Source organism: Rhagoletis zephyria, unplaced genomic scaffold, assembly GCF_001687245.7.
Source record: "Rhagoletis zephyria isolate East Lansing unplaced genomic scaffold, Rhagoletis_zephyria_1.1 Rzeph_scaffold_02201, whole genome shotgun sequence".
Classification (NCBI taxonomy): domain Eukaryota; kingdom Metazoa; phylum Arthropoda; class Insecta; order Diptera; family Tephritidae; genus Rhagoletis; species Rhagoletis zephyria.
This window is the reverse complement of record NW_016159285.1, coordinates 16,487-32,114: the sequence shown is the minus strand read 5'-3', so window position 1 is coordinate 32,114 and position 15,628 is coordinate 16,487. Positions and strand designations below refer to the sequence as shown.

Here is a 15,628-nt window from a genome sequence, read left to right as displayed (position 1 = left end):
CTACATCAAAGATTTCGACATCATCCGATGCTTACTAAAGTAAAAACTCTACCGCAAGGGCATTTGCCCAGTTTGATACTCATAAATTACCTGGGAGCTTATTTTCACAGACGGTTCCAGATATGGTGGTAACAAAAGGGCTGGGTGTTACAATTGTCTTCAGTGCTTTTCCCCCGTACTGCTCGGCATTTACAGCCGAATCAGCTGTACGTTTCGCCTCTATAAACGAAGGAAATTTCCTCATCTGAACGGGCAGTAAACCAACCAGCGAAGCCTCTTTTAACAGTGCTAATGATTCTCATATAATTTCGAAATCACGTGAAATACTTTTTTGACACAAAAACACATTTAAAATTATGTGGTTACCTAGGCACATCGGAATTGAAGGGAACGAATTTTCACACCTATGATTTCTGCATTAAAATCTTAGTTTAACATAGTATTTACGTCTAAAGAACTGACATTTTCATTATTCTGCAAAACCCTCTATCAGCAAATTTTTCTATATAAATAGTTATAATTCGAATTGCAATAACCTCTATCTGATCTTTAAACTAAAATTAAATGAATTAAAAGTAAAAAACTAGTTTTAGTATATTGCGTGAATATTTAAGACATGCATGTGTACTTAAAATTATTAACACTTTTAAAAACAGCTGCCAAAACAGTTTTTTTGCTCTCCTGAAAAATTAAGTTTTTGCAGATAGAGGGTATTGAATATAAGCCCTCGATATGCTATCAACAACGTGTTTGTGGTAAAAAGGGACAGGTATTGGAAAATGGGGAGTGGCACCTCCATACAAACTGAAATTCTAATATCGCTTATCTCTGAATTTCGGCATACACATATGTATGTATGTTATCAATACCGTACTTATGGCGAAAAGTGGTATTTATTGGAAAGGCTACATCTCTATCAGTGGTGCACAGCGTTGGCAGATCTCCTAATACAAGCTCAATATTTTGTATCAGTACATGTGTAGTAAACGAAACATCCCAACCAGCAAAGAAACTAAAATTTTGCCGACAGTGCGTTTAGTTCAATTTCCCGTAAACGAAAACGCATACAAAAAACTCCTACAGTTGCAATAAATTTTCGTATCCGGAAAACATTCGAAAAAGATGATGCCATTTGAAAGCAATAATTGTATTTTAATGGCTCAAGCTAAACATTTGAAAGCATGCATGCGTAGTCGTCAGTGGCAGAGCGCGCTGAGGAGTGTGCCGCTATTTGTTAGCTTCCAGAAGGTGCTGGGTTCGAAATCCGTCAGGCGCTTCCTAATTTTATTTTATTTCTTTTGAACTATGAACAAGTATGTGTGAAGTGCAGAAGGAAAGCGTATTGAACGAAAAATACAATCAGACAAATTTCAAAAAAAAAACAGCCGAAAACGTATCCTTTTCACCACTATTTTCGGTACTTTTCTGTACATACGTTTCTGCCGCACACTTTAGTGGGAAAACGGATCATTAAAGTATCCGGAAATTGAATCGGTAAACGGACAAAAATCCGGTTTTCATCGACTTAGTTTTTCGTTTTCAGATCGGTTTTCGGGGTTTTTTGCTGCCTGGGATCATGCGTGAAGTATAAACACAAATTGAGCGGCTTCTAGCGGCGAATAAGTTCGGTAGCGTCGCAAACACGACTATACGAGTGGCTCCGTGAGACTCCCGTGTGTACAACTGATTTATATACATTTACGTAAACGGGCAAGTACCATTCGATTGGAAACAATTTTCCCCTAGATTTCTAAATGGCATTGAACTATTGTAACTTTGTTTTTAATTTTTAGTAAAACGTACAATTTTGATTTGTTTTTAATTTTACACAAAGTTTGGAGCTTTGATTTATTTGATTTGATTATGAGTTTCGTTATAGGCTGTCCTATCTACATAAAATGATTGTCGTTTTCGTTGTTAGGACTAAACTCAAAAACCACTGGATAGAGTTCCGTCAAATTGGTGGAGTTTATACCTTGCATATCTGGTCCTATTATATGCTACCAGAAAATTCATTAGTTGTCGCTGGAGTAGTTATTTGTAAAAGCCATATTTATTAACCGATTTCGTTAAAATTTTAGATGTGAGCTATGTACCTGTATGATGAAAAATTCTTTTAATGAAAATGGACCCGCTGGGTAGCGCTGGAGTCGAGGTATTTGGAAAATCCGTGTTTTTAATAAAATCTGGTCGAAATTCATAATAGTATTCATTTTATGATAAGCAATGGTTTTGCAGTGCAATGGGGTATAGTCGTTGTGCTGTGTATGCAGTTACAGTTGCACGGCTATACTCAATCCCGACTCTTGCGTCTTCGTTCGCGAACTCTGGGCAACGTGAGCAACCCATGTACGAGATGCGGTAACCAATCCGAGTGGAGCCTTGGGTCAGGGCAGAAAGAGAGGGAGCTAAGGTGGGGCCACTCCGACATATTCGGTTTAAGGGCTCACTGAAGTCTGCAGCGTCTGTTCACCAGTAGGTGCGGCTGCAAGCGGGAATCTGTCTGGGAGCAAGCGGCTCGCTATATAAACGTGTATTTGGTTGCGAAACCACCCCCGTCCCAGCAGTGGGTTGTGCGCTGGGTTTGGGACCCGCCAAGTAAAAACCCCTTCCAGTGAAGAAGCGAAACAATGCCTCGCATGAGATCCCCCTTACTATGACGACCACGGCAAATGTTTAAAAGACTACGATTTGAGGGCATGCACCTGGAATGTCCAGACCCTTAATGGGGAAGGTGACTCTGCCCGGCTGGTTGATGTCCTCGTAAGAAAAAAACACTGACATCACCGCCATCCAAGAAATGCGTTGGACGGGACAAGGCAAGCAATGCCTGGGGTCTTGCGACGTATGCTACAGCTGCCATGTAAAGGAGCGCAAATTCGGTGTTGGCTTTGTGGTGGGAGAGGGACTCCGTCGACGAGTACTGTCGTTCACCCCGAGGGACGAGCGTCTAGTCACAATCCGCATCAAAGCGAGATTCTTCCACACCTCGCTCATCTGCGCCCATACCCCGACGGAAGAGAAGGATGAGGTATCCAAGGATCTCTTCTATGAGCGCTTGGAGCGCACTGCCCCCGCTACGATATCAAAATCGTGCCTGGCGATTTCAATGCCAGGGTGGGTAAGGAAGGGATCTTTGGAACCACCGTCGGAAAATTCAGCCTCCACGACGAAACGGACTGAGGCTGATCGTTTTCGTCGGGGCCCGAAACATGGTAGTATGCAGTACTCGGTTCAAGCATATAAAAAGATTCATCAAGCTACGTGGCTGTCTCCGGATCGAAAAACAGAAACCAAATCGACCATGTTGCGATAGACGGAAGGCATGCTTCCAGTGTTTTGGACGTACGTACACTCCGAAGCCCAAACACCGACTAAGACCACTATCTTGTTGTAGCCAAGATATACGCACCCGCCTCTATGCAAGGAAAGCTTAACGTCGAAAAGCTGCAATCACGACAGACAGCCAATGCATTCGATAATCGACTCTCACACCTGCTCTCAGAGAGCACTCTTTAACAAACCGACATATGCGAGCAGTGGAACCACATTTCCCGCTCATTAAGTACCGCCGCCGAAAAGGTAGTCGGATTTCAGCGAGCCCGAAAGAACACCAAGTACGATGAGGAGTGTCAGGAAGCTGCAGAGAAAAAAGATGCCGCCTGTAGGGCCACGCTGCGGGCGAAACGCGCGCTATGTGAGACCACTATAAGGACCAGAAGAGGGAAGCAGACGTATTCGCCGCATTAAGAAGAGAGATGCCGAAATACGTAAGTGTGAAGAGCTCGAAACTCTGTCCGAGAGGAAGAATGCCCGAAAATTTTACCAGAGAGTTAGGTGACTTACGGAAGGTTTCAAGACCAGGGCGTACTCCTGTAAGAACAATAATGGCGACCTAGCAACCGATGCTCAGAGCGTACTTAAATTATGGAGGGAACACCTCTCCACGCTACTGAATGGTAACAGCACGGAAAGTTGTGGAGAAGAAGAACACGTGCCCCCAGTCGATGATGACGGAATCGAGGTTCCTCCGCCTGGCCATGGCGAGGTACGAATGGCAATAACGCGGCTGAAAAACAACAAAGCTGCTGGAGCTGACAGCCTGTCAGCTGAGCTATTCAAGAACGGTGGCGAGGAGTTGATAAGGCGCATGCATCAACTACCGCGGGTTCAGCCTTCCAAGCATAGGTTACAAGGTCTTATCCAGCGTATTGTGTGAACGACTGAAGCCCACCGTCAATGAACCGATTGGACCTTACCAGTGTGCCGGCGTGGACAATCCACCATAGACTAGGTATTCACAATACAACAAATCTTAGAAAAGACCCGCGAGAAAAGAATCGACACTCGCCACCTATTTGTCAACTTTTAAGCAGCTTTCGACAGCACTAAAAGGAGTTGCCTATGCGCCGCTATGTCTGAAGTTGTCATNGGAAAAGACCCGCGAGAAAAGAATCGACACTCGCCACCTATTTGTCAACTTTTAAGCAGCTTTAGACAGCACTAAAAGGAGTTGCCTATGCGCCGCTATGTCTGAAGTTGTCATCCCCGCCAAACTGATACGGCTGTGTAAAATGACGTTGAGCAATACCACCAGCTCCGTCCAAATTGGGAAAGACCTCTCCGAGCCGTTCCCCACCAAACGGGGCTTCAGATGCGACGACTCCCTTTCATGTGACTCATTTAATCTGATATTGGAGACGATAATAAGAGCTGCAGAGCTGAACCGCTCAGGAACAATTTACTCCAAGAGCGTGCAATTGCTTGTTTACGCCGATGACAGCGATATCATCGGTCTGTCTGTTCTGCCTTTTCAAAGTTGGATAAGGAAGCAAAGCGAATAGGTCTGGGGGTAAACGAGGACAAGACGAAGTATCTCCTATCAGCAAATAAACAGTGAGCATATTCGCGCCTTGACACCCACGTCACTGTTGAAAGTTATAATTTCGAGAAAGTAGAGAATTTCGTTTACTTGGGAACCAGCATTAAAACCGATAATAATGTCAGCAGTTGCTACTTTGGACTGAGTAGAAAATTCAGGAGTTAAGTCCTCTCTCGACGTACGAAAACAACACTCTATAAATCACTCATCACGCCCGTGCTGGTATATGGCGCAGATGCATGGACAATGACAACATCCGATGAGGCGGCTCTTGGGAGTATTCGAGAGAAAGATTTTGCGGAAGATTTACGGGCCTTTACGCTTTGGCGACGGCGAGTATCGCAGACGATGGAACGTTGAGCTGTATGAGCTTTACAACGACATGGACATAGTGCAGCGAATTAAAATACTGCGGCTCTACTGGTTTGGTCATGTCGTTCGAATGGACACCGACGCTCCAGCTGTGTAAGTATTCAATTCGGAACCCGCTGGTGGTAGCAGGGGAAGAGGAAGGCCCCTACTGAGATGGAAAGACCAGGCGGAGAAGGACTTGGCTTCACTTGGCATTTCCAATTGGCGCCAGTTGGTACAGAAAAGAAACGAATGGCGTGCTTTGTTGAACTCGGCAAAATCGCTTGGGCGGTTACAGCGCCAAATAAGAAGAAGAAGAATGGTTTTGCAGAAAATGGACCCAATGGATGGCGCCGCAGTCAAAATGTATAGAAACCCCGTGTGTTTAGTTTGCTGACGCCCTCATGTACCGCAAACGCGATCTTGCATCTACCTAAAAACAAGTTCATAAATATTAACACGAACTGTAAACGTGACGAATTAACAAGGAAAGGTCACGGTAGGTATATCGATTGTTTCATTTGAACGATATTCAAGATATTACACGACTCATTTAGCTAATGTACGGAAAAACGTTTCATCCTGTGGGACAGCAAGGATTCTTGGCCCTCCTATAATAGGAAACGCACATTGTGCTCTTGAGTTTCCTCATAAGGACTTTTGTTGGCTTTCGCATCGGACCAATGTTGTAGTTGCAAGATCATAGAAAAATATTACGCATGCTTGGCAGAGATCTCACAGGTGGAGCTCGGTAAAGCTCATGACATCGAAAGGGATTAGTATTCTATATTGTATCACAGCGTTACTATTCTTGGCCTATGTGTTAGGAGGATACTGTTTTTTAGTCGTTTCAATTTAAACTAAAAATTTGAACTTTACAGACCGTTTTTGCTTTTAAACTCTCTTTTGCATTCGCCAAAGCCAAATTTCTTATTAGACGCCGCGAAGCAAGCGGGCATTGGCTAGGCTTTAGTAAAATACGAAATCCTGAATAGGTAAGTGTATTTTTATTATAAATGCCGATTTGAAATCTTACCTGTTTAATAGTTTCGAAACTGGTTTTGAGACTTGTGCTATTTGCGTGACGAAGACATTTTATATACATAAGCCTAGTCGGTTAGGCAGATAAATAGATTCGTCACTGACTAATAACTTACCTTTTATATCGATTTAATAAAACAAGTAATTTTTAAGCAAGAAACAAAACCGACTTCAATTCTAATATAAAATTTTTTTCATGATCCAATGATCGAATCCAAACCAAATTAGTATGGGGCCACTCTGAGATACCAAGCTTTCCTTAAATAAAAAAACTAAAGAAATCGGTTAACGTGGTCCAAGTAATGCGGTAACATACATAAATACTCCGACGAATTGATAACCTCCTTCTTTTTCATGTCTCCGTATTTGATAAAATCAAAAGGAAATTAAAGCTTACGCTTCCCATAACAAAATCCAAAACGGATTTTTAGCCAATAGATTTGGGATTTCTTTTATGCATATTTAAAATTGGTGATCCTGTATACAGGACCTATTGAGTAAAATTCGATCGAATAATGAAATTCTTCTTGAAAGTAATGGTATGTCTCTGTCCTCTGGGTCGATAAACTAATTTTTGATGTTTATTAAGCTGAAACTTACGCTAGATGGCGCTGTGTTAAAATTATTTGCAATTTTTTATGGTTTTTCATAGAAAAATTTTATTTTTAATGTTTTTAATCCATTTTTTATTCCTATTTTATTCTAAAAGTTACACAGAACAAATATGACACATAAAAAAAAGATTGTCTTTATTGTGATGTTTTCAGCTTCAGCTAGTTGAAGATAAACTGTTCAAACAAAACGTTCATTTTCCTTTACATTTTGCTCTTAATGCTAATACGGCGTTTACACTTCTTGTTTATTTATAATACTAATAACGGCGTTTACAAGTCTTGGTTATTCATAAGGGCTATACTCCACAACTCCCCACACAAGCTTTTGTAAACCTCGCAATATACACAAAAATATTATTTTGATAATATATTTACAATATATTACCACATTGAGACTAAATTAAACATTAAAAAAAAAAAATTATATTATAATATAGGTAATAGTGATAACGAATCTTTAAAGTAGGTGCTAATAAGAATGCTAATAAAGGAGTATCTTACTCCCTATAGTTAACACGTTGCAACTTGCGTAAATTTCTATCGTTTTTCATTTCTGTTGGAACATTTGTCTCTCCATCCACGCTCCCTTGCTCAGTAAGTAATTGCTGATTGATTTTTTTAGGCAGGTTAACTACTTTAGTTTGCGAATCTGACACATATATTTGCTGGGCGCTAGTGCTACCCTCTTCGTCAATAATTCGCTCATTAGTGGCTGCTACACCGCGGATCATTAGATCAATTTTTTATTTCGGGTTCGGGTTAAGAGCGAGGCCCGATGCGCCCCGTCACGGTAGCTTGCTGCCACCCTGATTTATTTGGATTTGTATAATCTCTCACGAAAACATTTTCTCCACTTTTAAAATTAACTTCTCTCTTACCCCGGCGGTTTCCAACCTGTGCTTGTTGGCTTTCGCAAATCTTTCCCTTTACTATCGGCGGTCTGGGTAAGCTCAGGTGGTTCCGCAGCTCTTTTCCCATCAACAACTTAGCCGGCGATTCACCTGCAGAGCAGTGTTTAGTGCACCGTTAGTTGAATAAAAACGTATCTAACACCGCGTCTAAATCACCTAAGCTGCCACTTCTCAAATTCGCACAAATTTGCTTCTTAAATGTCCTAACGAAATTTTCGGCTTGCCCATTTGTAGCTGGGTGCCCGGGCGCTGTAAACCTTTGTCTTATGTTATTAACCAACAGAAACTGTTGGAACTCCGATGACGTAAATTGACGACCATTGTCAGTAACAATAGTAGTAACTAACCCAAATCTACGAAGTACCTCGCGAAGCTGTTGTATCGTAAAAGTCGAAGTTATATTTTTAGTTTTAAAAACCCCAGCCCGTTTAGAATATGCATCGATCATTATTAAAAAATAATAGTTGCTCACGGGCCCTGCAAAATCTAAATGAAGCCGGGACCAAGGCGTCTCTGGAACAGCCCAAGGTATTAGTGTAATTTTTTCGGGACGTGATTGAGCATGTCTACACGACACGCAATTTGACACTTGTTGTTCAATGCAGTGGTCCAACTNAAAGTAGGTGCTAATAAGAATGCTAATAAAGGAGTATCTTACTCCCTATAGTTAACACGTTGCAACTTGCGTAAATTTCTATCGTTTTTCATTTCTGTTGGAACATTTGTCTCTCCATCCACGCTCCCTTGCTCAGTAAGTAATTGCTGATTGATTTTTTTAGGCAGGTTAACTACTTTAGTTTGCGAATCTGACACATATATTTGCTGGGCGCTAGTGCTACCCTCTTCGTCAATAATTCGCTCATTAGTGGCTGCTACACCGCGGATCATTAGATCAATTTTTTATTTCGGGTTCGGGTTAAGAGCGAGGCCCGATGCGCCCCGTCACGGTAGCTTGCTGCCACCCTGATTTATTTGGATTTGTATAATCTCTCACGAAAACATTTTCTCCACTTTTAAAATTAACTTCTCTCTTACCCCGGCGGTTTCCAACCTGTGCTTGTTGGCTTTCGCAAATCTTTCCCTTTACTATCGGCGGTCTGGGTAAGCTCAGGTGGTTCCGCAGCTCTTTTCCCATCAACAACTTAGCCGGCGATTCACCTGCAGAGCAGTGTTTAGTGCACCGTTAGTTGAATAAAAACGTATCTAACACCGCGTCTAAATCACCTAAGCTGCCACTTCTCAAATTCGCACAAATTTGCTTCTTAAATGTCCTAACGAAATTTTCGGCTTGCCCATTTGTAGCTGGGTGCCCGGGCGCTGTAAACCTTTGTCTTATGTTATTAACCAACAGAAACTGTTGGAACTCCGATGACGTAAATTGACGACCATTGTCAGTAACAATAGTGGTAACTAACCCAAATCTACGAAGTACCTCGCGAAGCTGTTGTATCGTAAAAGTAGAAGTTATATTTTTAGTTTTAAAAACCCCAGCCCGTTTAGAATATGCATCGATCATTATTAAAAAATAATAGTTGCTCACGGGCCCTGCAAAATCTAAATGAAGCCGGGACCAAGGCGTCTCTGGAACAGCCCAAGGTATTAGTGTAATTTTTTCGGGACGTGATTGAGCATGTCTACACGACACGCAATTTGACACTTGTTGTTCAATGCAGTGGTCCAACTTAGGCCACCAAAAGAATGAGCGAGCCAAAGCCTTGGTCTTGACCCTACTTCGAAGTTTTGACGGAATGACTACCCGATAGCCCNCTTCTTGTTTATTTATAATACTAATAACGGCGTTTACAAGTCTTGGTTATTCATAAGGGCTATACTCCACAACTCCCCACACAAGCTTTTGTAAACCTCGCAATATACACAAAAATATTATTTTGATAATATATTTACAATATATTACCACATTGAGACTAAATTAAACATTAAAAAAAAAAAATTATATTATAATATAGGTAATAGTGATAACGAATCTTTAAAGTAGGTGCTAATAAGAATGCTAATAAAGGAGTATCTTACTCCCTATAGTTAACACGTTGCAACTTGCGTAAATTTCTATCGTTTTTCATTTCTGTTGGAACATTTGTCTCTCCATCCACGCTCCCTTGTTCAGTAAGTAATTGCTGATTGATTTTTTTAGGCAGGTTAACTACTTTAGTTTGCGAATCTGACACATATATTTGCTGGGCGCTAGTGCTACCCTCTTCGTCAATAATTCGCTCATTAGTGGCTGCTACACCGCGGATCATTAGATCAATTTTTTATTTCGGGTTCGGGTTAAGAGCGAGGCCCGATGCGCCCCGTCACGGTAGCTTGCTGCCACCCTGATTTATTTGGATTTGTATAATCTCTCACGAAAACATTTTCTCCACTTTTAAAATTAACTTCTCTCTTACCCCGGCGGTTTCCAACCTGTGCTTGTTGGCTTTCGCAAATCTTTCCCTTTACTATCGGCGGTCTGGGTAAGCTCAGGTGGTTCCGCAGCTCTTTTCCCATCAACAACTTAGCCGGCNAACCTGTGCTTGTTGGCTTTCGCAAATCTTTCCCTTTACTATCGGCGGTCTGAGTAAGCTCAGGTGGTTCCGCAGCTCTTTTCCCATCAACAACTTAGCCGGCGATTCACCTGCAGAGCAGTGTTTAGTGCACCGTTAGTTGAATAAAAACGTATCTAACACCGCGTCTAAATCACCTAAGCTGCCACTTCTCAAATTCGCACAAATTTGCTTCTTAAATGTCCTAACGAAATTTTCGGCTTGCCCATTTGTAGCTGGGTGCCCGGGCGCTGTAAACCTTTGTCTTATGTTATTAACCAACAGAAACTGTTGGAACTCCGATGACGTAAATTGACGACCATTGTCAGTAACAATAGTGGTAACTAACCCAAATCTACGAAGTACCTCGCGAAGCTGTTGTATCGTAAAAGTAGAAGTTATATTTTTAGTTTTAAAAACCCCAGCCCGTTTAGAATATGCATCGATCATTATTAAAAAATAATAGTTGCTCACGGGCCCTGCAAAATCTAAATGAAGCCGGGACCAAGGCGTCTCTGGANGAAGTACCTCGCGAAGCTGTTGTATCGTAAAAGTCGAAGTTATATTTTTAGTTTTAAAAACCCCAGCCCGTTTAGAATATGCATCGATCATTATTAAAAAATAATAGTTGCTCACGGGCCCTGCAAAATCTAAATGAAGCCGGGACCAAGGCGTCTCTGGAACAGCCCAAGGTATTAGTGTAATTTTTTCGGGACGTGATTGAGCATGTCTACACGACACGCAATTTGACACTTGTTGTTCAATGCAGTGGTCCAACTTAGGCCACCAAAAGAATGAGCGAGCCAAAGCCTTGGTCTTGACCCTACTTCGAAGTTTTGACGGAATGACTACCCGATAGCCCCATAAAATCCAATCATATTCCACTGACAATTCATCCTTCTTATCGTGAAACGCAATAAAATCCTCACCTTTTAACAACCCAACCGTACCCTTATGGATAGCTTCTTTCACTCTAGACAAAAAGAGGTCGTTCCTTGTTGCTTTTGCGATATTTTTGAAATTTATGCTTAGGTGCTTGTTGCTTTCTATGAAGTTAACATAGTGAAAATCGCCATCTTCCTCTTCCGCATTTTGCTGTGGGAGCCGAGAAATAAAATCTGCGGAATTAGAAACACCCTTTATTTATTTAATAGAGTAATTAAACCCTGACAAGATGACTGCCCAGCGCTGCATCCGAGCCGCCGCCATCACTGGTAAACCCTTGTTCTCCCCAAAAATTGTTAGAAGCGGTTTATGGTCAGTTTGGAGCGTAAAATGATTACCTAAAAGCTAGTGCTTTAGCTTTGTCACGCAAAATACAATTGCTAACGCCTCTTTTTGAATCGTGCTGTAATTCCTTTCGGCTTTCGTGAGTGCACGTGAAATAAATGCGACGGGCTTTTGTACCCCATACTCAAAAGAATGTGATAAAATTCCACCCACAGCGGAATTTGACGCGTCTGTCGTCAAAACTATGGAGTTTTCGGGATTGAAATGCGTAAGCACACATTCAGATATACATAATGTCATGTTTTAAGAGCTCTTAAGCCTCTTGACAGACCCTCGTTCACTTAAAGGGAACATTTTGTGTGCAAATTTAGGGATGAATTTCGAAAAATAATTCACCATTCCATTCCAACAAAAGCTCTTACCTCGGATACGTTCTGTGGCACCGGTGCATCTACCACAGACTTGACCCGATCTTTTGGTGAGACCATTGCGATCTATATTAAATCCTAAATACGTAATTTGGTCTTGAAAAAAATTACACTTACTTGCGTTTAAACGCAGTCCAACTGCTCGTAGCTTGGTTAGAACCGTTTCTATAGTTTTGACGTGATCGCTAAAATCGGAACCGGTAATAACGATATCGTCTAAATAGTTCACGACATTTGGAATACCTCTCAATATGTTCTCAATAGTTTTTTGAAATATGGCTGCGGCTGATTTCACGCCAAAAGGCAATCTGGTCATTTTAAAAATACCAACGTGAGTACTCCACGTGCATAGCATTTGCGATGCTTCATCCAGCACCAGCTGGTTATACGCGTTGGAGAGATCTAACTTCGAAAACAATTGACCTTGCATAGACGCAAATAACTCGTCAATGCGCGGCAATGGATACCTCACGTCGCTTAAATATTGATTGATGGTCGATTTATATTCGCCACAAATTCGCAAATCACCGTTTGGCTTGACAACTAGAACCAAAGGTGTGCCCCAATCCGAGTTATCGACCTGCACTAAGACTCCTTTGTTGACTAAGTCAGTAATTTGCTTTTCAATTTTATCTCGCCAAGCTAGTGGAACGGGGCGCGGTTTGCAAAAAATTGGCTTCACTTCCTCCACAAGACTCAACTTTCCCTTGTTTACAGTATACGTACCCAATCCTTCTTCAAAAACTTCACTATACTTAGTTTTAATATACTCGACTATGTCTTCGTGTTCTAAAAGGGGATTGATTTGCGAAAGCCCCAAGCCGCATATTTTCATAAAATCCCGCCCTAAAATGGGTGGGCCACACGAGTTGCTGACCACCAGACGCAAGACATGCGACTGATCCCGCGTCTTATCCATTGCCATAAACTCACCCGCTACATCGATTTGGCTGCCATTGTACGTGCTGAGGTTTTCGCTACACGGTTTCAACTCGTTTTGGTGAAAGTACTTGTCGTAAATAACTTTCGGTATCAGCGAGCAGGCTGCACGGGTATCTAACACGAAACTAAGAGGCACGTTGTCGACTTCTACAGCGAGTGTGAATGGAGAAGACGCCTGTCCTTTAGCAATGCTGTTAATAGACAGATCAGAAACAAATTTAAAACTGTTTGTCTCTCTAATGCAAGTGTTATCTTCATTAAGTTTTGATACTTCCACTAAATTTACATGTCTTTTACTGCAGATACTCGCCAAATGTCCCACGCTGCCGCACTTATGACACGTGCTGTTCTTAAATTTGCATTTCTCACTTGTGTGCGACTTCCAACCGCAATGGCTGCATTTCTTCTTCGCCTTCTTTTGATTGTTGTTGCGGTTTTCGGGTGCTGCGGCCATGTTCGCATTGCTCTTGTTGAAGGTCTTTTGGTTTCGCCGCGACACGAAATTTACTTCACTCTCGTTGCAATGCACGTGCATTTTGGTTTCTGCCACCATAGCTTTCCGTAAAGCTTGCTCTAAGGTTAGGGTCTCTTCCTCCTCCCACAACTTTTCAAAAATTTTGCCCTCGAAACCGGTTACAAATTTGTTAAGAACAAATGCGTTTAGCTGACCTGCAAACTTGCAATCCTTTGCCAGCTTCTTAACGCGCGCAAACCAGGCAGCTACATATTCGCCCGCTGCTTTCTTAGCGTCGAAAAATGTTTGCCTTTCGCGGAAGACTATAGTTGGCTGCGAATAATGACGCTCCAATAGACTGCATAAGCTACTATATTCCTTCGTGGCTGGTAACACTAATAATAATAATAGATTGGCGCTTACACATATGTTAGTGTTTGGCCGAGCTTCTCCTCCGATTTGTGGCGTGCGCCTTGATGTTGTCACACAAGGGGAGGGACCTACAGTTTTACGCCGACTCCGAACGGCGATTGTATTTTTATGAGAAGCTGTTTTTCATGGCAGAAATACACTCGGAGGTTTGCCATTGCCTGCCGAGGGAGGTAACACTGGATCGCATAAATCTCGCAATAGACCATATGCTCTAGGCGCACTGCCTTCAGTAACACCGACGATTTAATCTTATCGTCTTCGCAGGCAGTTTCAATAAAATCGGAATCCAGCAATTCCTTCCAATTGCTCCAATAGACTGCATAAGCTACTATAGTCCTTCGTGGCTGGTAACACTGGATCGCATAAATCTCGCAATAGACCATATGCTTCTAGGCCCACTGCCTTCAGTAACACCGACGATTTAATCTTATCGTCTTCGCAGGCAGTTTCAATAAAATGGGAATCCAGCAATTCCTTCCAATTGCGCCAACTGTCTACTCCAGGCCGAAATTCCCTTATGCCGGTTGTCGTTGGCAAGGCTGCCATTATGCTATCATTAGTGTACCGCAGACTAAGATTCGAATTATCTGCGCCTCCGATAACCTGTTTAATTCGTTTCAGACACAACGTTCATTTTCCTTTACATTTTGCTCTTAATGCTAATACGGCGTTTACACGTTTTGTTTATTTATAATACTAATACGGCGTTTACAAGTCTTGGTTATTCATAAGGGCTATACTCCACATTTATGAAAAGTGTTTAGGCTAAGGGTAAACCAAGCGAAACAAACGAAGAAAATTCAATAGGGATTTCGAATTGATTGTACTCTTCTTGATTTTATTTATATTAAAAAATAAAATGAATCGAAGTATGTATTTTCTGCAAGTTTTCTCAACAGATGTTGTAGCCGAATGGATATTTGCATTTCAATGAAAATTACTTCTTTATTGTATGTGATGTCTTCTTGATTTTATTGAAAGTTTTTTTTCTTACTTTTATGTGATGCCTTCTTGAATGTATTGAAAATGTAAATTCATATAATTAAATAAAATACTGTCGGCACAAGACAACACGTGCAGAAAACAGCACTCAGACTACATGCCGTCCATTGTACTGTTTCATGTCCCTTTTAATCTGTTTTAGATCTGCACGATTTACGAATAGACCTAAGCAGATTGTTGGGTGTCAAAGAGCTCAGGTTTTCGTCTCTCAACACACCGCGGCCAAATGCCTCTTACCTTATTCTTGTAAAGGCTGAGTAGAAGCACAAAAAGTGCTCCATCGTCTAATCTTCTTCAAGGTAGGATGGGCAAATGGAGTTGTCGTGTACGCCTATCACAATCAGGGTTTGTGCCACGTTAACTGGCCCGGCAGCAGTCCAGCAAGTTTTCTTCAGTCCCGTCTACCCAATGAGGGCAAAAAACTAGATAAGACCTTCTCAGATTGAAACCAACATGGGTTTTCCCTTCTGCAGCCCCTCGATTCCTTCTAGTAATTTCTGAACGACGTATTCACCCAGTTTCTAATGATGGCTTCGATGGTCGAAGGTGCTATAACTGGTTGCGTACCGAGAAATGCATGGTCTGAGCCAATTCTGGCCAAATGGTCCTTTAGTAGTTACTATGCTGTTTTCTACAATAGTTTTTTTCTGTTACAGTGTTTTCTAATATTGTAGCGGACTACAGGACATACAGGGTGTCCCAGAAGTAACGTGCCAAACTTTAGGGGAAGGTAGGTGGGGGGGTAAGCTCCCTGATAAACAAAAAATTTTCAGGTAAGTGTCACCGTTTTTGAAATAT

General features: G+C 41.8%; 1 protein-coding gene across 1 annotated transcript in view; it reads right to left on the bottom strand.

Moving 5' to 3' along the window:
• LOC108366251 (nuclear pore complex protein Nup205-like) overlaps positions 1–15,628 on the bottom strand; it is a gene marked incomplete at its 5' end in the record, with an annotated part of 62,353 nt that overhangs the window by 45,880 nt on the left and 845 nt on the right. The gene's annotated exons all lie outside the window — the stretch shown is intronic.